This window comes from Meriones unguiculatus, chromosome 12 (assembly GCF_030254825.1).
Source record: "Meriones unguiculatus strain TT.TT164.6M chromosome 12, Bangor_MerUng_6.1, whole genome shotgun sequence".
Taxonomy (NCBI): domain Eukaryota; kingdom Metazoa; phylum Chordata; class Mammalia; order Rodentia; family Muridae; genus Meriones; species Meriones unguiculatus.
The window spans coordinates 30,865,089-30,885,345 of NC_083360.1; the positions used below are offsets into that span (position 1 = coordinate 30,865,089).

Consider the following 20,257-nt stretch of genomic DNA (forward strand, 5'->3'; position numbering starts at 1 on the left):
ACCACCTCATGATGAAAAATGCATTTAGTCCATCTCAAAGTCCTTGAAGTCTCAACAGTTCCGTGGTCTGAAGTCCAAGTTCAAGGACTCCCCTGAGACTTAGCACAAACTTAGCTATGAGCACCTGTAGAAATGAAAACAAAATCCACATACTTCCCAGATGGAATGGCTTAGGACAAGCATTCCCATTCTGAGAGAGAAGAGCGAGAGAATATCAAGGAAGGATCAGGCAAAAGGAAAATAGAACATACATTAAATTCTGTACATTCATGGCAGCCAGCTGAGCCGCATGGTATGATGTGGCAGTAATGGGCCTGGGCAGCCTTGATCTCATGGTCTTGCTATTCCATTCCACATGGCCTCCCTCTTGGGCTGGCTCATCTCTCTGCAGGTAGCTTTATCAGCAGTCATCCCATGTTCCCGGCATCTACAGCTTGCTGGGGTCTCTACTGAGTCTTGAATTTCTTCTTCCTCAGAATGTCATACCTTGTCTTCCTAGGAGCTCCTTGCAAGGATCCTGCTCTTGCCACATATTGCTTGGCCTCTCAGGTCTTCCTCTGAAGGCTGGGTGGAAGCCTTTACAACCCTGTAACTCCTCGGTTCTGCATGCTTTCACAATCACCCTTATAAGCTGGGCATAGTGGCACACACCTTCAATACAGAACTCCGGAGGCAGGGGCAGGCAGATCTCTGAGTTCAGAGCCAGCCTTGTCTGAAGAGCCAGTTCCAGGACAGCCAGGGCTCCACAGAGAAACCCTGTCTCTACAAACAAACAAAACAGCAACACCCATTCCTACAGGGGCAATGCCGATCTGCTTCCGAGTCTCATGTTGCAGTGGGCTGACTGTCTGGGCAGCTGAACACGGTGGAATTAATTCGGAAAAGAGAACTTTTTGTCTGGTGTTATCTGAACAGAGCACCCTGAGAGTTCCAAGAGAAAGTCTTTTGAATAATTTTAGCCTTTCATAGTCTTGAACCTGCCAAAGGTGGCATCTGGCCAGTTTCTGAGATGCCCAACAGTCCTTTTGCACAGCATGTGCAGGTTTCTTCTTCTTCTTCTTGTCTTTTTTTTCCCTTTTTTTAAATCAGTTTTTTATTTTTTATATTAATTACAGTTTATTTACTTTGTATCCCAGCTGTAGCCCCGTCCCTCATTCCCTCCCATCCCTCCCTCCTTCCCTCATCTCCTCCCTGCCCCTCTCTAAGTCCACTGATAGGGGATGTCTTCCTCCACTTCCATCTGACACTAGTTTACCAGATCTCATCAGGACTGGCTGCAATGTCCTCCTCTGTGGCCTAGCAAGGCTGCTCCTCCCTCGTTGGAGGTGGGGGTGGGGGAGGTCAAAGAGCCAGCCACTGAGTTCATGTCAGAGATAATCCCTGTCTTCTTGTCTTTTAAGACAATGTTTCTCTGTGTAGCTCTGGCTGTCCTGGGCTCAATTTGTAGACCAGGTTGGCTCCGAACTCACAGAGATTTGCCTGCCTCTGCCTCCTCCAGTGCTGGGATTACAGGGCCACTGCACCTGGCTTGCTTGGCTCCTCTTTAATGTGCTGATCTCTTCAAATAACACTTTTTGCAATCCCAACTTTACACAACCTTTTGGATCAAATTGCAAGGTTTTTTTTGTTTTGTTTTGTTTTTTAATGTTTCTGATCTACTTTTTGTTCCCAGTTCTCACTATAAACCTGGCCAGAAGCACTTAGCCATAACCAGCTTGGATGGTGGTCTTCTTGAAATTCCCTATATTAGACTGATTAATTCATCATCTCTTTAAACCCAATCACTAACAAAATCTTGGGGGAGGGGCAAAGCCTAGGTAAGCCTTTTTGTTGTTGTTATATTGTAATGTAAGTGGCTGCTAGTCCCATTCTCAATAGTCCTATTTCTACCCAGAACCTTCTGAGCACAGTGTTTACATCTCACATTCCTTTAAGCATTTAAATTTCTGAGCTCTCACCAGGATGATCCATTAACCTCTATGTGATGGTCTGAATAGGCATGGTCCTCAAAGACTCATGCTCTTGAATGCTTGGCTGTAGGGCGTGGCTCTATGAGGTGATGTGGCCTTGTTAAAGTGGGTGTGGCCTTGTTGGAGCGTGTCACTATGGAGGTGGGCTTTGAGCACTCCTATATGCTCAGGCTGTGCCCAGTGTAGCACACAGAGCAACATACAGTCTCTTGCCTGTGGATCAAGATGTAGAACTCTCAGCTCTGTCCCCAGCACCATGTGTGCCTGCCATGATGATAATGGACTAAGCCTCTGACTCTGTACGCCAGCCCCAATTAAATGTTTTCCTTTGTAAGAGCTGTGGTGTTTCTTCACAGCAATAGAAACGCTACACATTTGCTCTACACACTTGGAACTCCCTAGCTGGCATTTTCAGACCCTTCCAAATTCCTCCCACAAACCAGGTCCAAAGACACCAGCATCACATGGTTAGATAGCCACAACAGTGCCTCTGCTTCTCTGTCAGCTTTCTCATCGCTGTGATAAACCATCTGACAAAGAAGATGGGGGCGGTGGGATATTTTGGCTCACAGTTTCATGGGACCCAGTCCCTAGTGCTGGGTTCCATTGATTCTAGGCCTATCGTAAGGTCGAACCTTGTGGTGCTGGGAGCTTGTGGAAAAGGTGACTCACTTCGGAGATGACAGGAAGCAGAGACCTAGGAAAGGATAGGGGATGAGGCATAATCTTCAAAAACACATCCCGTGACCTACTTTCAGCTACGTTCCACCTCCAAAAGTTTTCACCATTTCAAAATAGCATCACCAGGTGGGGACCGAGCAATTAATACCTAAGCCTGTGGGAGACAATTCATATCCAGACCTCTGCAGCCAGCACCACACCTGGCAACTAAAAATTTCAGGCAGTATTCACAATGCCATAAAAGTATGAGCCAAGGATAAATCGGATAAAATATGCACAAGACCTGTACATGGAAAAAAACCACAAAATAGTGCTTAGAAAAAAAATTAAACTTTAATAAGTGGATGGATTAACCGTATTCATGAGTAGAAGACTCCATATTGTTAAGATCTCAGTTTTGCCTTAATTCGTGTGTATTTTCAATAAAATAATAAAAAAAAAATCTCAGCAGGCTTGTTTTTTTGGTGGAAATTGAGAAGCTGGCTCAAAGAATGGAAGAGTGCAAAACAACTCGGTAACAAAAGAATGAAGTCGGGGGAACAATGCTGGCTGTCTTTAGCTTACCATGAAGCTACGAGACGCGGTGAAGCTGGGCTGCAGAGGCGGAATCAGGACTCTGTGCTAGTCTCCCTATCTGCCCCTGCATTAGGTATTTGCACGTGGTAGACTGTGTTAATCTCCTGTCCCACCTTCCACTGAGTGATGGGAAACTTAGCAAAGGCTAGCTCCTCCTGTACAGCAACCTTGCATAGTCATCTCCTAGCCCAGGCAACACAGGAGCCCCTGTGTCTGGCTCCGGAGCTCGCCATCCTTTGTTGCCTTCTCTTGCTTCTGCGCATGCCTGGACAACAGAACCTGCTGGTCATGCATTTGGCCATACCTGATGCTTCCTGCTGGACCCCGACGTTATATAATGGAGGGAACATGTGTTGAAACTTAACCACAGTGGTAGAGTTCACAGGTAGGTCCTTTAAGGGTATCTGCCCCCGTGCCAGGTCACAGCAACAAGCCACCCTCTTGGAGGCAGAGAACAGTCCTTGTTGAAGCCACATCTGCTGGGACTTTTCCCTTGGTTTTCTCGGCCACTGGCACTATGGGAAACCTGATGGGAGAAGGAAACGGGTGGTGGGAAACGGGGCCATTTCCTCCCTTCTGCTCAGTGGACTGCTGGGGGAAGGACCTTCAGGACCTGCTCTGCCCTGTTGCCGGGAGAAGTTCACACTTCTCTACCAAGGGCATTTCTGCCACCCTCAGTAGTGCCGCCATAGGAAGAATCTGCCCCACTGGTTCTGGCATCAATTCGGGGAGGATAAGGATCATGGTTACACACTTGCTACTGGTGCTCTGGACATGCCAGCAATGGGAGATGCTCATAGCTCCCTGTCAGAAGAATGAACTCTCGGCTCCGGGGACCTGGGAGACTGACCGCCTACAGTCTGTTGGCTCCCCGGGGACTACCATCATGTGTGCCTATGCCTGGTTAGGAGTCCAGCCAGGTGTCTAATAGAAGAGGCTATGAGAGGCGTCACACATCGGCCAAAACCATCACAACTGTACCAGGGAGGACAGCTGGAGTAGGAGCTGATGTCCACATAGACAAGACCTCAAGACCTCTACTCAGAGCCTCCTCTCCCACTGACCAGGAATGGGCACCCAAGAATGGCCACTGCCACTCCACTGCCATGTCCGGCTTACCCTCTTCAGTGTCTGCCCTGGCTCTGGAGAAGGGTGAGTGGCTGCCCATATCCTTGAAGGTAGATTTTGTTTCTCCTCTTGAGGACAAAGAGAACTCTCCTTTAGGGGGCAGAAGACAGAGTATTCAAGCGCTGGTCTGGCAATCCCTTGGGCCCAGGAAGGCCACACTGCCTGTTACCCAGGATCTCCTCCCAGTGTCAGCCCTGCCCAGTTTGGGGTGGGTGGGGGTTAGTGGAGCCGTTTGGACAAAATTTGAGAGGGGTGTCAGTAGAGCTCATTCCAGGAGAGGGGGCTTCCACTGGGGAAGGGTCTCCAACATGGAAAAAGGGGCTTGCCAGAAGGAGGAAGGCTGGTGTGGTGACAGTTTTTGTCTTTCCAAGACTCCTCCCCCACTTAGGGTATCTCATCCCTCTCTGACGGACTCACAGACACATCTAGAAAGAAGTGTGTCCTTAGGTGAGTCCAGATCCAGTTAAGCTGGCAATGAAGATTAATCACTCCAAGGGGTATCAGATGGGAACCCAGCTCCCTACCCCGAGATAGGAGCCCACAGCCTGGGGATACCCTCCCTCTCACAGTCTGGGTGCAGTATGCAATCACCTCTGTCGAGAGATCTCCCCCACCTCATACCCTAACTTCAGGTCTACCCCTCAACCCATGGTGGCTCTGAGGTAGCTGCAGCCACTTCTACAAATGCACGGCAGCTGGGCAGGCATTCTTCATGTATGTGTATTAATGAGCTTTCTCCACAAGGAGGATGCCAAGCCTCACAGGGACTGGGGCCAGACCCCATTCGCACAGGAGTAGATTCAACCACAGCCACACACAACCTGTTTCCCAGGCAGCTCTAGGTCCTCCCCTGGGAACTCAGGCCTATGGCTGCTGCTGCTGGGCCCCCATGATCAAGTGCCAGCCTGACGCTTTTTGGTGGTGCGCTCACCACCTTCTCACCCTGCTCCCACACCAACCTCCGAACCCCGGCTGATCTTGGGGAACTTGGAGACCCCAGATAGAACTCCTGAGTTGGGGGAGGGGGTGCTCCCAGAGGCTAGGGAAGGCTACCATATCTCAGGCAAGGCCTACTTGCCTCACGGTTAGGAAGCAAGAGAGAATGGAAGGGACTGGAGTCCCAGATCCCATTCAAGGGCATGCCTCAACAGCCGAAACATCTTGCCTCAGCCCCTCACTCTTGAAGGCTCCAGCACTCACAATAGCACTATCATCCGGGGACTAAGTCTTCAATGCACTGGCCTCTAAGGCCCCAAGAAAGGTGCCATTCATAGTCCCAAACACAAGTCAGGCATCTATAGAGACTCCTTCACATACCCAAGCCCGGGAAAGACATTGAGGGGAAACTTGCATGTCCTTCCGTTCTCTTCCAGGCTTCCTGCCAGCCAGGAAAGCCCTGGCCTTTGGAAAGGCAACCGCTGATCTCTACAGGGAAGCTGGGACCCTCCATGACCGTAGGGCACCATGGAAGAGAGAGGTCCTTCACTCACCCAACCCTCCAAGCAAATACACTAGAGTGGAGAAACTGCAGGCAGCCCGGCCTTCTGTGCTACCTGCCCGGAACTCCACAGGTGTCAGCAATGGATTCTCTTGGGACAGAGCCAGCAATCTCAGCCAAGGTGAGTTCCCCAGGGGTGGGAAGCCCTGGAGAGACAAAGGCTGCCCCAGGCAGGAATGGCCATCAAGCACTAAGAAAAGGCATACTGCTGCCCAAGCTTCTAATTTGTGACTAATTTGTTGCACAATGAGGTTGCAATTTTCTAATTGTGATTGCCATTTTAATTTTACTCATGGCTGTGCACCCAACAATGTATAGTCTAGTAATTAAAATTAATTGTACCTTCACCTGCATATTTCTATTAGGCTGTTAAATTTAGTCTGTAAGCTCAGTGATTTTGTTCCCTGAAAGATGCTGAATTCATTTCCCCGAGCCCGCTCTGCCACACTTGCTGACCCCAGCACTGCAGCAGCCTTGCCCTCTGAGGAGGGGCAGCCATCTCTGGCCCAGCACTGCAGCTCTGGTGGCTTGGAAGCTGAGGCCCCAGGGCTTTCTCTGAGCCCAGGGTCTCATTCATTGCATCACCAGCGAGTTATAAAGGTCCCCAAGTCATAAGCAGGGATATCATGAACAACCTTGGAACAAACAAATGGGCTTTTCTTAAAAAAAAAAAAAACAACAAATTAAGCTCTGTTCTTACTGGAAACCATTTTCCCAACATGGTGTCCTGGTGCCCTTCTGTGGAAAGATGGAGGTCGAGCAATGGCTCCCTCAGGAGATCACATAGCAGGACCTGAGTCTCAGGCACAGGCATTACCTTGAGAGCCCTTGGATGCCATTGTAAGGCCTTTCAGCCCTCAGATCTCCAAGGAAATTGCCTCTGCCCTGGAAGTGATCCCAGGATTCCCTGAGCTCTACCATGCCTGTAGGAATAGATTCTGTGACTGCATCCCATTCTGTCTGTTCTGGTGGTTCTCCTCATGAAGGGAATAACAGCAGAAGCTCATGGGACCCAGGGCCATGAAAGCTTGCCCCGGGCTGTATGAGGTGATCCCTTCACCAGGGGAAGTGGCCTAGAGCAGTGGCAAAGAGCATCCTCAGGCAGGTGAGGGGACAATGGGTTTTTGACCAACCTGGAGAAGACACAAGATGTAGTCCTAAGTTCTTTAAACTTCTTCCCTAAGGAAGCCAACATGGCAAAAAGACCCTGGGCTCAAGAGGAAAGCCTTGAAGGCATATCAGGCAGAAAATACCCACCCTGCCTCCCTGAGCCCCACCCTAAGCCCTAGATGGCCCTAGTGGAAATAATGGTGTCCCTGTGACCAGCTTCCAGGGGCAAGAGAGTCAGCTGAGGAGGGGCTGAGTGGGGAGTGTCCAGAGCTTTATTGCTCTTTATGACTCTTTCAAGCATTTCTAGATCCCCAAGCACCTTACACCACCCTGGAGTCTTGGATGTTCCTCTGGTGGACAGAATGTGTCCAGGGGTACCTAGGAGCAAATAGTGATGCAGGGGCCAGCTCTGAAGGGTTGCCAGGATCTCTAGGATTTCCCCTAGCCCACACCGCCCACACAGATAGCGCCTGGGCTGGGCTTTATGGACCCCTGAAGGGAGCTTGGGTAGTATACGCTTGGAGCCTCCCAGCTGCTCATGGAAATGCTGCCCCATGGCTGGTGCTCTGTGTCACCTGAAAGGGTGACATGAACTTTATCACTTCCAGGATCCCAGGCGAGAAAGAAGGGCAAGTGGTGGAGGAGGCTGGATACGACACCAGGAGCAGCAAGTCCCCTCAAGAACTTCTCATGCACAGGGGGAGCCTGCCACCCATAGAGCAGGATGGGCATCTGGAACAGAAGAGGAAGCTGATGAGGCATGACACAAGTAGTCAGAAAAGGATCCTTTGTCCCTTCTCTGGGCAGGAGGTTTCCAATGTGACAGGGCCCAAAATATCCATTCTGTTCTTTCTTGAACCAGACCAGGAAAAGACAGCTGCAACTGTTCTCCAGAGAAAAGGTGGCTTCTTATGGCACAGAGAGAAGTATTGGCCTTCTGGACCTTCTTAGGGAACCTGGGAATATGTGCATGTCTTAGGGTTTCTATTGCTGTGATGAAACACCATGACCAAGAGCAAATTGGGAAGGAACTTTATTTTTTACTTAGCTTCCACTTCCACATTGCTGTTCATCACCACGATGAACAAGTCAAAACAAGAACTCAAACGAGGCAGGAGCTGATGCAGAGGCCATGGAGGCATGCTACTTCCTGGCTTGCTCCTCATGGCTTGCTCAGCCTGCTTCCTTATAAAACCCAGGATTACCAGCCAGGGATGCTACCACTCATTATGGGTTGGGCCTTCCCCAGGTGATCACTAACTGAGAAAATCCCTTACAGATGGACCTCATGGAGGCTTTTCCTCAACTGAGGCTCCTTCCTCTAAGATGACTCTAGCGTGGGGTCAAGTTGATACACAAAAAACAGCCAGCACAATGTATTTCCACTTACTCATCCATCCCTCCACCACCCTATTTAACATCTGTCCATCCATCCATCCATCCATCCATCCATCCATCCTTCCTTCCATCTATCCATCCATCCATCCATCCATCCATCCATCCTTCCTTCCTTCCTTCCTTCCTTCCATCCATCCACCCACCCATTCACCCTCCCACTTATCAGTCTATTTATATAATTACCCACTCATCCATCTACCTATCATCTATCATTCATTCATCCACCTATCAATTCATTCATTCCTTATTTATCCCTTCTTTAGTCATTACCCACCCAAACATCCACTCTTCCACCACGTGAGCCATCATCCATTTATTCACCCTCAATCTATCCCACATCTAGCCATCCATCCATCTATATATCCCCATATACCCTCTGTCCACTCATCTAATCATCCATCCATTATCCAAAATCCATCCATCTCTTCCTATCTACCCCCATATCCATCCACCCACCCATCCATTCATCCACCATCCTTCTATGCATCCACTCATGCATCCATCTATCATTCATCTACCCATTCATCCACATAGCCATCTTCCATCCATCAGCCATTCATCCTTCTACCAACCTGCCATCCATACATGATCCTTCTACCCACCTATCATCCATGCACCCATTTATGTATCTATCATTCATCCATTCACCCATCCACCTTTATATCCATCATCCATCCAACCATCCTTTACCCATCTATCATCCATCCATCTCTGCATCCATCCCCATCTGTCCATTCTTCTACCCATCTACCATCCATCCATCTATCCAACCTTCTCTTCACCCACTCACTAACCCATACTGACTCAGCAAGTGTAAACTGAATCATGTCAAGAAACCAGGCCTATAATCAAGAAACAGGGTAAGAGTTGCTCCTAGAGCCCTTATATTTTTTGGCAGGTAAGACAGATTATAACAAAAAAATAGGTTCCAGGGGCTAAAGAGATGCCTCAGTTTAGTGGATACCACTCTTGTAAAGAACCCAAGTTCAGCACCCAGCACACAATTTGGGAAGCTCAAAACTACCTGTAACTCCAGCTCCAAAGGATCTAATGTCTCTGGCTTCTGCAGGCACCTGCACTCATGTGCACACACACACACACACACACACACACACACACACACACACACACACACATTACAAACAATGAAAACGCATCTTTTAAAATCCCTAAGACACATAGTTTATTTGGCTGGTGTACACTGTGGGAGTCCTGTACAGAAAGGGGATACACCGGAAGAGTAGCATCTTAGCAGAGATCCGGGGTAGGGAGGACACAGCAGCATTCGCTGGAGTGTCAGGGAAGCTGCCTAGAGGCAGAAAGTGCCATCGTGTGCTGTGTCACATCCTCTCCTGCACCTCTAGCTTGTTGGTGTCCAGAGTGGCAGTGAAGGGGGGCTTCAGAAGGGAGCTCACGGAGAGCCTTCCATAACTCCAGGATTAGCAAGGCAAGGCTAGCCCAGTGGAAATTGGGGAGTCAAGGTTGTTCAGACCCTAGGGTTCCAGTGCAGATCACTCATGTTCAATACTTTTCTCTCTCTCCCATGAGAGCCCTTCCAGCATGTGACCCGAAACTCCTGAGGTCAGAGAGCCTGGCACAGATCAGAAATATCCTCACCGGCCTTTACCCCCTGCCTCTCCTCACTCCTACCTATCCCTCCATCAGGGTCCCTCCCCTCCCATGTGTCCCTCGCTAGCCTGGCAGACAGACCCAGAACAACTGATCCAAACGCTTTCAAGATCAGCCATTGCAGGCTGTGGCAAAGGCCTCAGCATCCAGCAGCCACTGGATCTGGGTAAGTATCTGCCCTGTGCCCATTGGCCTAGCATTGGATGAAGAGGAGTTGAGGCAAGGGGTCCCTTTCTGTCTAGGGGTCTGGCAAGTGCAAAGTGATAAGCGCCTCAGGGGGCGTCTATAGCGCCAGTGAACAAATGCAGGCAAAGGATAGGATGGTAAGGATATACAGGGCCATAAGCTCAAATGCTCATAAGCTCAAATCGAGGAATCAAGAGAGGTCTCCTCATCTCGACCAGGCGGGAGAAGGGCCTGGTAGAGAGAGGGTTATGGATTCCTGGGAAGTGCATCCTGGGTCAGGACCTGTGGGACACACACCAGACATGCCATCAGGGGGAGCTGGGGAGCAGTGACGGCATGAGATGCTGACTGAGGAGAGGGCCCTGCTGCTCAGGGCCCACGCTTCTGGGCTGGGAGACCTGTGAGATCAAGGACAAAGCAAAGGCAGGGTTATAGCAGGCCTCGGTCACGCCCTGGCAAGAGAATAGGGGATGGTAATACAGGGAAGGCAACTCTACAGAAGCATTTGAGAGGAGCTGCTGCCCACAAGTGGGGTCCCAGGTTTCCCAGTTAAGGGAAGTTTGCAGGTCTTAGGGTCTCAGGGTCCATCAAGAGCAGGTTGCAGTGATAACCCCTTAACTTGGGTTGCAGCGGGCAGCATTATACTGAGCGTCTGGGGGCATGTCAGCCATTCTGACTTGCGCAGGGCCAGTACCTCAGTATGGGAGGGGGGGGTTGTAACAGGACAGGACAGACATGTGCCTCACTTCAGTTCTCACATGGCTGGAAGACACAGACCCTTGAGGACAGGGTGTGGTGGGAGGCTGACGCCCATCAGGATGCTAACAGGAGGTGTGGGGCTGGCAGCGCGTTAATCTTCCCCGAATTAAAATCTGCAGCACTTCGGTGAAGATTGAGGCCACCGAAGTTCAGCGCAGCGTGACCGCCAATTTTGATAAGAGCGTTTTAAGAGCAGTGAGACGGAGATAAATTGCCTGCGGCTGCAGCGCACTATCGGGTGAGAGCCTCATGGGCAGCCACGGACACCGGGTCGCCCCCACTGGCCAGCGTTCCCTCCCGTGATGTCTGGTGACGTTCGATCAGCCCGGGCAGGGCTGAGCCCCTATCCAGAGGCTCTCAGTGAGCAACAGAGCACGTAGTAAGCCTGCACTGGGGGCTCTGGAGGGCCCGCCCAGCCTGCCAGCAAGATGCTGAGACCGCTCAGTCCCAGTGCGTTCTCCCCACCCCACCGTGATCACAGTCCACAGTGTTCCCAGTTACTGTGAGCGAAGGCACGCTTACCTGTGTGGACACCTGCTGGACACCTGTAGGTGCCACAGCTTCGAGGTTTCCTTCACTCAACAGCCTGCGTGAGCACTCTTAGACTCGGCTAGGGTCTCAGCTCAGTCTTCCAGGTCCAGGCAGCAAAGTCCAGGATGCCCCTATGCAGCCTAGGCCAGCACAGCTGGCCCGAGGTGGGAGGGGTGGAAGGAGACATCCATAATATGGAGTCAGAGAGCCCCTGAGCAGCTCTACTAGGAACCTTGGCATCCTTCCTGGTCCCTACTCATGGAGGCCAAGCAATGGCGTCCCTCCCTACTATACCCTCTGGCTGTTATTTTAAGGCTGTTGTCAGAGGTTCTTCTCTGTTGTGGTACTCACGCAGGCCTTCCCCTCTTGTCTACCCATGAACTCTGTGCAACCCCCACTGCCCTGTCTTTGGGGCCATCTCCATTCTAGGTTCTCCCAAAAGCAAGGAGACTGGGGTCTGATGAGGAGCAGGAAGGGTGGCCAAAGGTGTGGGAGTGGAAGGGGTCTCCAAGAACTGGGATCAGGAGGAGGAAGCAGGGAAGTGGGGGTCCTGGATATTGGGGCTGGGGCCGTCCCGGAAGACGATAAAAGAGTCCAGTCGATGGAGCCTGCTTCACTAGCTTCCGCTCTCTTTCTACAGAGTAGAAACTGGTGAAAAACACCCAACTTTGCTGCCGGTGACGCCTGTCCCGTCATCTCCTCCCCTGAGCAGCCATGAAATTGATATTTAAAACTAATTGTACAGCCCCCTGGGGGCAGCCAGGCCGGTTGTGGGATTGTGGCCGTGCTCATTCCATCTTGCCTGGGGCTCTGTTCATGACCCTGGTGGGAGATTAGGGCTGAGGACTGGGGCCTTATCTCTAGTCGCTCCCCACCTTCACCTGCCGGCAGAGCCCCTCCCGCGCTGCCCGCAGGCCACCGAACTACCTGCTTCTCGGAGAGCAGCACTCCGATTTCATAACATCCAATTACTGTCGCTCCTGCTGTCTGGAGCGCAGATCAAATCGCTCAGCTGCAGAGAGGAGCCCCAAACAGGTCAATCTTCGTTGGTTAGACACGGTGTCCAGCTTGCAGCCCACTTTAGGAGCCAAAGGCAGCAGCTAAGAGGGTCACTACAGCCATGGGAACTCTCCCTCACGATGCTGGGCTCTGGCTGGGCTCAAGTCAGAGAGGAGGTGTCATCGGGAAGTGCAAGGCCCAGAAGGCTATGACCTCTGGGAAGGTCACCAGCACCGACCTCTGCTGACCACCCACGGAGCAGTTAGCACTCTGGTCTTCCTGGGCATTGGTCCAGGTCTGTATATCCCAGCTGACTGGGGTGAAGGGGTTCCTCCAGAATCTGTGTCCACTGGAACCTGTGGAAACAGGGTCTTCACAGACCTCATCAGGTAAGATGAGGCTATACTGGAGCAGGACAGCCATAGCCACCGGCCAGTTCCCCTGGGAGAAAAGACAGCAGAAACAAAGGCAGAAGCGGAGACTGCAGTGATGCCACTACAAGCCAAGGGTGACATGACCTCTCTTTCATCTTTACACTCAGCGCCATCTACCCCCCAGTCATACCATCACTATAATTACCATCACTCTCATCGTCACCACCATCACCACGACGGTCGTCATCTTTACTGTCACCGTCACTCACATCATTACTTCATCATCACCACCATCATCACCACCGAGACCATCTTCGACATCATCATCATTACATCATCATCATCATCACCACCTCTGTCACCACTGAGACCATCTTCGCCATCACCACTGGTCTCTCAGCCAGCTCCTTAATCATCATTGCTGTCAACATCACTGTTGCCAACATCACCATCATCTTCCAAAACCATTTTCTAGCTGTCATGTCAAAGGCCAAAGTCACTAAGTGGCTTGCCCAAGGCCATCCAGCTGACTGTGGAGGCTCGAGTTCTCTCGCCACTCCGTGTCTGCTGACCTGACTTCCGCTCCCTGCAGAAGCACCCCCCCAGCAGCTCTCGCCCCACCCCTGCCACAGACCTGCTGATTTTTCTGGCTGGTGCCCATAATATTTTGCTTGCGGCTCCTGATCCTCTCACTCTCCAGTCAGGCCCCATCTCTATAAGGCCAGAGAATCCTTTTTCATAATACCCAATAAATAACCTGGATTTAATTGAATTAATATCGACAGCATGTAATTGCTCCTTGTTGCTCAAGCCTGCTGAAGAGGGGCGTGAGGGGGTGGAGTGGGGAGGTTATTGCTTTAAAAAATGCCCTCGGCCCCGAGCAGCATTTTGGCCTTATTATTATAGTAATAATGAGGCAGCTGATTTGATCTCTCCTTGCACAATAGCGCAGCACAGCCCCGCTAAATAAACAGCCAAAGTCCTTTGTCCCTGTGGGCTGTTTCTGGGTAATTAAAATCAATAGGGTCTTCCTCGAAGCCCTCCGTGGCCTCATCAAGGCTCAGAGCTTGGGGCTGCCAGGTGAAAGACAAGCAAATGAACTCGCAGCCGGGTAGAGAGCAGAGCTACTCACTGTAGGCTTTTTCCAGCTGGTGGCGGCCTCCTGGAGCCCTTCCCCGGCCCAGGGACTTTCCTGCCACAGTCGCTAAAGTAAAGGGGTGGCTGCGGATTCTAGACAGCTGGGCCTGAAGTCATGTCTCAGGCCGTTCTCCCCACCATCTGGGCAAACATGCTCCCTCCACCCTACCTAGCTTTGGCATGGATCCTCCCCGGCCTCTGTGGCCCTGGCTCAGGGACGGATGGTAGGAATCACACATTGAATGTCTCAGCAGATAAGCATCCGGTGGCCTCCGAACTCCAGGCTCTGCCCTGGGCTCCAAGGGGCTCTGCTCTAGGGAGCTCACACAAAGGGAGGGGGCTTACCTGGCACACAGAAAGCAAGAGTTGGTGTGAGCGTGGGGGGGCAGGAGCTGGGACCCTGAGGCACGGGGCAGATGCCTGACACAGGAGGGCATGCAGGTAGAGGGCTGGGATTCCGGAAACATTAAACCCAGCAACAGTGCGAATACGTGAGCAAGGTGGTAGCTTAGAGTACACGGGCAGAGGGTAGCTGCCCGCTGAGGTGCCGCAGGCGGCAGCATGGGACATGCCCGGTGCGGGGCCCGTTCCAAAATGTGGCTTTGCTCACACCGCACACACTGTGCACCCAGGCTCACGCCTTCCTCCTAGGCTTGCCAAAACAGCTAGTCGCGTTTCCGCTTCTGACTCCAGCTCTGGGTCCTTCCTTGGGGGAGGCAGGAAGTCAAACCCCCTACTCCTGAGCCTTCCCCCTGTTGCTGCTGGTGACTGCCAGGGACAAGTGCTGCCTACTGGCCCAGGGACCACTGAGCTCTCTGTTTCAGCTTCCTGCGTCTGCGTTTAGCGTGTCCGTGGACTTTACTCCCTGGTCCGGCCTGGAAGCGATTAGGTTCCTCCAGCTGGGAGGAAAGGAGACATTCGCTGTGACAGCGCGGACACGACAGGTTTCTTTTCCCAGCAGCTGGTCCTGCAGGCTGCAGTCACCTCCTCCACGACCTCAGGCTAGGGGTGGATTAGACTTCTTGGGGCTTAGGTAGCAGCGGGCTCTACTGACTACAGGCTCCCCTGACCTTGGGAAGCCTTCAGGTCTGGCGGGCTCTAGGGTCCCATCTCTGAGTTTGCCGTGATGAGATCCCTGGAGCCCCGCTCTGCGGGAGGAGGATCAGGCATACAGAAGCCCCCCAGATGCAAACTCTGAGAAGACAGTCAACCTCCAGATGTCCTGGAGGGTGGCCACTGCAGGGACTGCCCTGAAGGGACCCTGGCCTGGCCCAGTGCTTTCACCTATGTTCAGTCAGCCTTTACTGCTGTGTCCCAGTCCTGCAGAGTGACCAACAGTGACCCACAGAAGGACCTGTTCTTTCTGCTCTCAGCAGCAGCCATGGCACCTTTAAGCCAAGAGAGAAGGGCTATGAGGGATCACCTTCTCACCCAAACTCCACACAGGGGAATGCCGACTGGCATGGCTGAGGCTGAGGCCTGGGGCCACTCAGCAGCCAGCAGCCACAGGCAGGGCTGTGCCTGAAGATGGAAGATGGCCAGGAAGTCCTATCCACCTAGAGTCCTTGAAACACTGCAGAGATGGGGGCCGGGTGACTAATCCAGGCCCTTCCTCTTGCCATGGAGCCGGTCCTCCACGTTCCCTCTATTGGGGTGATCGCTACTGGCCTTGGGACAAAGAGGAAGTAGGACAGAAGGTCTGGAGAGCCCAGTACATCGGGCATCCAATGCTGGGTGAGGGTGACATGCCCATGAGAGGCACAGCCGGAGATTCCCACACACCAAAGGGGAAGGGGAAAACCATGGACACAGGAGCCCACTGCTGGACCACCATCCTTTCCCTCTGCTCAGCAGCAAATTCTCTGTGGAAATCTGGGTCCAGCCCTTGGCCTTCTAACCTCACAGCCTCAGTGTCCCTCTGAGACCCCCGGGTGGCCTAGTGGAAGCCATAAAAGAGTCTAATTCTGTTCTGAGTTCGCACTCTGCTGCATGATCTTTTCTTAATTAAATGCAACCTGAACTAAATTGCTTTCCGGGTGGGGGCAGGAAGAGTGCTGGCCAGCCACGGATACTGTTTCCCATCTGGGCTGGGCAAGCAGGCAGCCCCCGAAGGACAGTGATCCATGGACCAATATCCCCAGAGCCCTCGAGGCTGACCTCCCAGCAGTCTTTAGCTGTGTTTTAATTAACTGTCCGCTCACCCTGTCCTGGCAGACACCAAGGAGGGAACAGGCAGAACTGTGGTGTTCACAGCCTTGAACCCCTCCAAAGCTCGGGCTGCAGGTGTCCGTTGAAGCAATCTCCAAGGCTGCTACTTCTGCCCCAGACCTGCGCCGCCTCCAGCCACTTTGGAGCTGAAGCTCACATCCGCACGCTTTTTCTTGAGTTTTCTGGGACCCGGCAACACCCAGGCTGGAGTCATCTTAGAGAACATGCAGGCTCGAAGAACACCCAGTCTCTCCACGGCAGTGGTTCTCAACCTCCCTCACGTTGTACTGACCTCCAAACATAGAATCCTTTCTGTTTCTTCTTCTTAACTGCAATTTGCCCCGTGAGGAAACGCAATATAAATATCTGACATGTGACTTCAAGGGGGCAAGACCACAGGTTGAGAACCACTGCTCTAGGGGTCACGTCAGGAGTGAGGAGGCCTGAGGGAGGGAGGGTGGGGGTAAGTGGTGCCTGGGGAGGTGACTGGAGGAGACTGGGGTCGACCTCAGGCCAGCCCACAGCGCGGAGAGGATAACTTCTTTGTGGATTGTGGGAATGGTGAGCACTGTCCATCCCTCCTTCACCAGGGCAACACCTGCTGTGCTACTGTGGCAAAGAGGCCAGGGGCCAACAGGTCAATCAACCAGACACTAACCGTCCCTTATGGCACCAGAGACTTCCTTCAGCAAAGACCACCTAGATTTGAGCCTAGGTCTAGATGCGGCCAGGGACCTCGGTCCTGTCCTTGCACTCATTCTGCAGAACTTCGTAGGCTCTGTTCTGGACCACACCCTACTGCTCCGGTGTCAGGGGGAAGGACCCCCCCCAGGCCTAGGGAGGAAGAAGAAAGGTTTTAGCTTCTGTGGAACTGAGCTGTGGTGGGGCTCCTGTGGCGGTGACTTTAAGCAGATCTACCTGTACTTAGGCAGAGGTCTTAGGGACATAACGGGGAAGGCAAGGCCGGGCTAAGGCTCCCCGGAGTAACTCAATGAAATGGGCTTTGGGAGGCCGTAGGAGCTCCTCTTCCCTCTAAGGATCTGAGCACTGGTAGCTTGGGTCCACATGACCCAGTGAGCTCTGGACCCAGAACCTCTAAGGACCATGCCAAACCTATTGTTTCAGCACCCAGGTACTTGCTAGAAAGCAAGCATAGACCCTGTGTTTGAAGAATGCTCTCTCTCTCTCTCTCTCTCTCTCTCTCTCTCTCTCTCTCTCACACACACACCAGCTCACACTTTTCATGACTGCCATCTGGTGCACGTGCCCCAGGCCCTGCACACCCACACTTTTGTACTGTCCAGCACAAGTGGAACACTATCAAATGATGAGGTATGCCTCTGATGGGCAGGGACACTCTGGAAATGCCTGCCTGGACGCCAGGCTTTCTGGAGAGGTTTCAGGTGGTAACTGAGCTAGCGGTTCATCTCCCCAAACCTCCAGGCTATTCTGTCACAGAGGAAGAGCAAACCTGGTGACTCACCGGGGAGTGACAGGATAATTCTCACATTTCATCAGCGTGTCACCTCAGCCCATGGGTGGAAAGTGGCTGGAGTCCTTCTCTGGCTCCCCTCCCTGCCCCCCCCCTGAACTCCAACTCCAAGCAGGCATGGACCCACACAGGGGGCGTCCTTGGCTGCCTGGCTCAGGACTAAACAGTGCCCCTTTTGACACAGGCTACTTGGTCCTGAGGTCAGCCTGGGTATGTCCACGAGGTCTGGGTAGGTCTTGCTACCCCAGTGGAGCTGGGTTTTGAGTGTCTCCCCTAGGCAGGGGTGAGTCTTGATTCCCTAGGGGAACTGAACTTTGGGAACTTTGGAAGCAGCCCAGGCCACAGGTGCTAATGCTTCTCTCCCAGCTCAGGCCCAGGGTTGCAGCGGGGCTAGAGCACAGTGTGGGCGGCTTGTTCTTGCAGGGCCCGGTGAGGGCCTCTGCTGCCGCCCACTCTGTGCACCAGGACCTCTGCGGCCATTCCTTCCCCTGGAGACTCAGGGGAATGAGTCTCAGGGGAATGAGACTCAGGGGAATGCCTAAAAGAGGCAGTCAGGGAGAGCAGATACCAATATGGCCATAACTGCACCAAGCAGTCTCTGGAATCCTGGGGATGAGTCTCCCAAAGATGCCCCCCTCCCAGAACCTCCTGGTCCCCAGGCTACCCCACATGTGTCCCAACAGAGCAGGCCCTAGGGGCGGCTGGGAAGGGGACAGCCTCCCGGCGTGGAGACGTTCAAGCAGGAGGAAGGCGGGGGGCTGTGAGGCCGGCCTTCAGAGAAGCTGACCCGTGCAGTGCCGTGAACATGTCAGCGTGACTTCCTGAGTCGAGTCCTCTGGTGAGCAATCAGAGCCCCTGCCAAGGTTCAGGAGCGGGTGCAGCAGCGGCCAGAGGGGGAGGCCTCTGCCTTCATGCTTTATTCTCTGACAGTATCCATCTTTCCAAATTGATTTTTGATATCCATAGTGACCTGGAAGGGAGACACGGCGATAACTCTCAGAAAGTGGAAAACAATATTATCGCCACAAATATGAATTACTGGCCGCCAGGTTAAATCTACTGTGCGATGAATTATGTGACCCTGCACTCCTATAATTCTCAGGGATTTTATAGAGTCGTGAGAAGCCTGTGGACGCTGACAAGCACTTAACAGCCAGAACTGGTCCCCAACAACTCTTGGGGCCATTTGATTTAGCCATCGGGCACTGCAGGCCACTGCCTGCCTCGGAAGCAGAGCTGGGGCTTGGCTGTTCTCGCTCATCTGGGACTGGGGACACTCAGAGGTGCTCCCAAGTAGGAAGAGCAGGACTGGCCATGGACTGTCTTCCGGAGCTTTGGTCTCCAGGGGGTCCCAGGGCCTCACTTGCCTTTGAAGGAAAAAGTTCCTGCTGCTTTTCCCTTGGGGATAGTCAGGGAGCCCACCTGGCTTCGGTGGAGGGGAGACAGCCCGGAGACATAGCAGAGACCGAAAGCCAAGCTGTCAGGAGAGATCAGCTGAGCCTAGTTTGGAGTGACCACCACAGGAGGCCGGATGGGAGCCTGGCAAACAGCACCTTGACCAAGTACGAGGGGGTCCTCGGGGGTGTGTGGGACCAAGAACGTAGCCCTGGGCCCTCTAGGGAGGTCAGCACTGAGTCAAGCCTCAAAGGCTGTCCACCGCATCGCAAAAGAACAAAGGCAGTGAGAGGAGACGGGGAAGGGAGCAAGTGAGTTAATGAAGGAGGAACTGAGCAGACGGGTGGACAGGAACGTCCATGCCAGCAGCAGGAGCCTGGCGGCCTCTGTGTCAGGCTGGTGAAAGAGGTGCTGCGGACCTGAGTCCGGTTCTCTGGTGCCATGCCACCCAAATGTGTAGGGTGGCACCCCCAAATGTGAGGGGTGGCACCTGTGGGACTCAGGGCAGAGGGACAGCGAGTGGCTTGAAGGTTGAATTGAGCTAAAGTCATTGAGGCCCTAGAGTAGTGACCACATCCTGGATGACTCTGTGCCCAATACTGACTGAGCAGTGAGCCATCTCCCTCTAAGAACGGCCAAGGGGAGGCAGCCGGACAGGGCCTGCTAAGAGCCAGGGCTGAGATGCCTTTCCTGGTCATCAAGTTCCTGTTCTGCCAGGCTCTGGAAAGGACAGCAGTAGCCCCCAGCAGGTTCCTATGTCACTTGGCATCTCTGTAGGCCAGACCTGAGCTTCCTCTGAGCTCCAAGTCCCTGCCAAGAGAGCAAGCTTAGTCCCATCCCAAAGACAGAAAACAGCTGACCAGTTGGGGACCCTCATCTAGGGCAATGGCAGAGTTAGTGGGGACAGGTCTAGGGTGTGACAAGGGGAGACACCTCTGTTAACTCTGCCCTCTCTAGCCAGGTCCCCCGGCCTCAGAAGGACGACCATTTGTCTGGGCACCTGGAGAGTCCCCAGATGATGAAGAGACAGTCCCAGAAGCAGCTGAGGCCAAGCCTGCACACTCCCTGCAGGGTATCACTCCGCTGATGGGAAGCTACTTAATCCCAGAGCCTAGCGCACTTTCCTGTGCCGTGGAAGACTAGCTTTGCACGGAGAAACTTGGATTTCGGCTTACATTTGCTCACG

General features: G+C 52.9%; 1 long non-coding RNA gene across 1 annotated transcript; it reads right to left on the reverse strand.

Annotated features, from left to right (window-relative positions):
• Positions 1-9,519: 9,519 nt before the first annotated feature.
• Positions 9,520-14,778, reverse strand: LOC132646801 (uncharacterized). Its single transcript, XR_009585068.1, has 2 exons — positions 14,322-14,778; positions 9,520-12,906 (listed from the first exon to the last, which is right to left on the reverse strand). It is a non-coding gene; the product is annotated as an uncharacterized LOC132646801 (long non-coding RNA).
• Between the last annotated feature and the right edge of the window lie 5,479 nt (positions 14,779-20,257).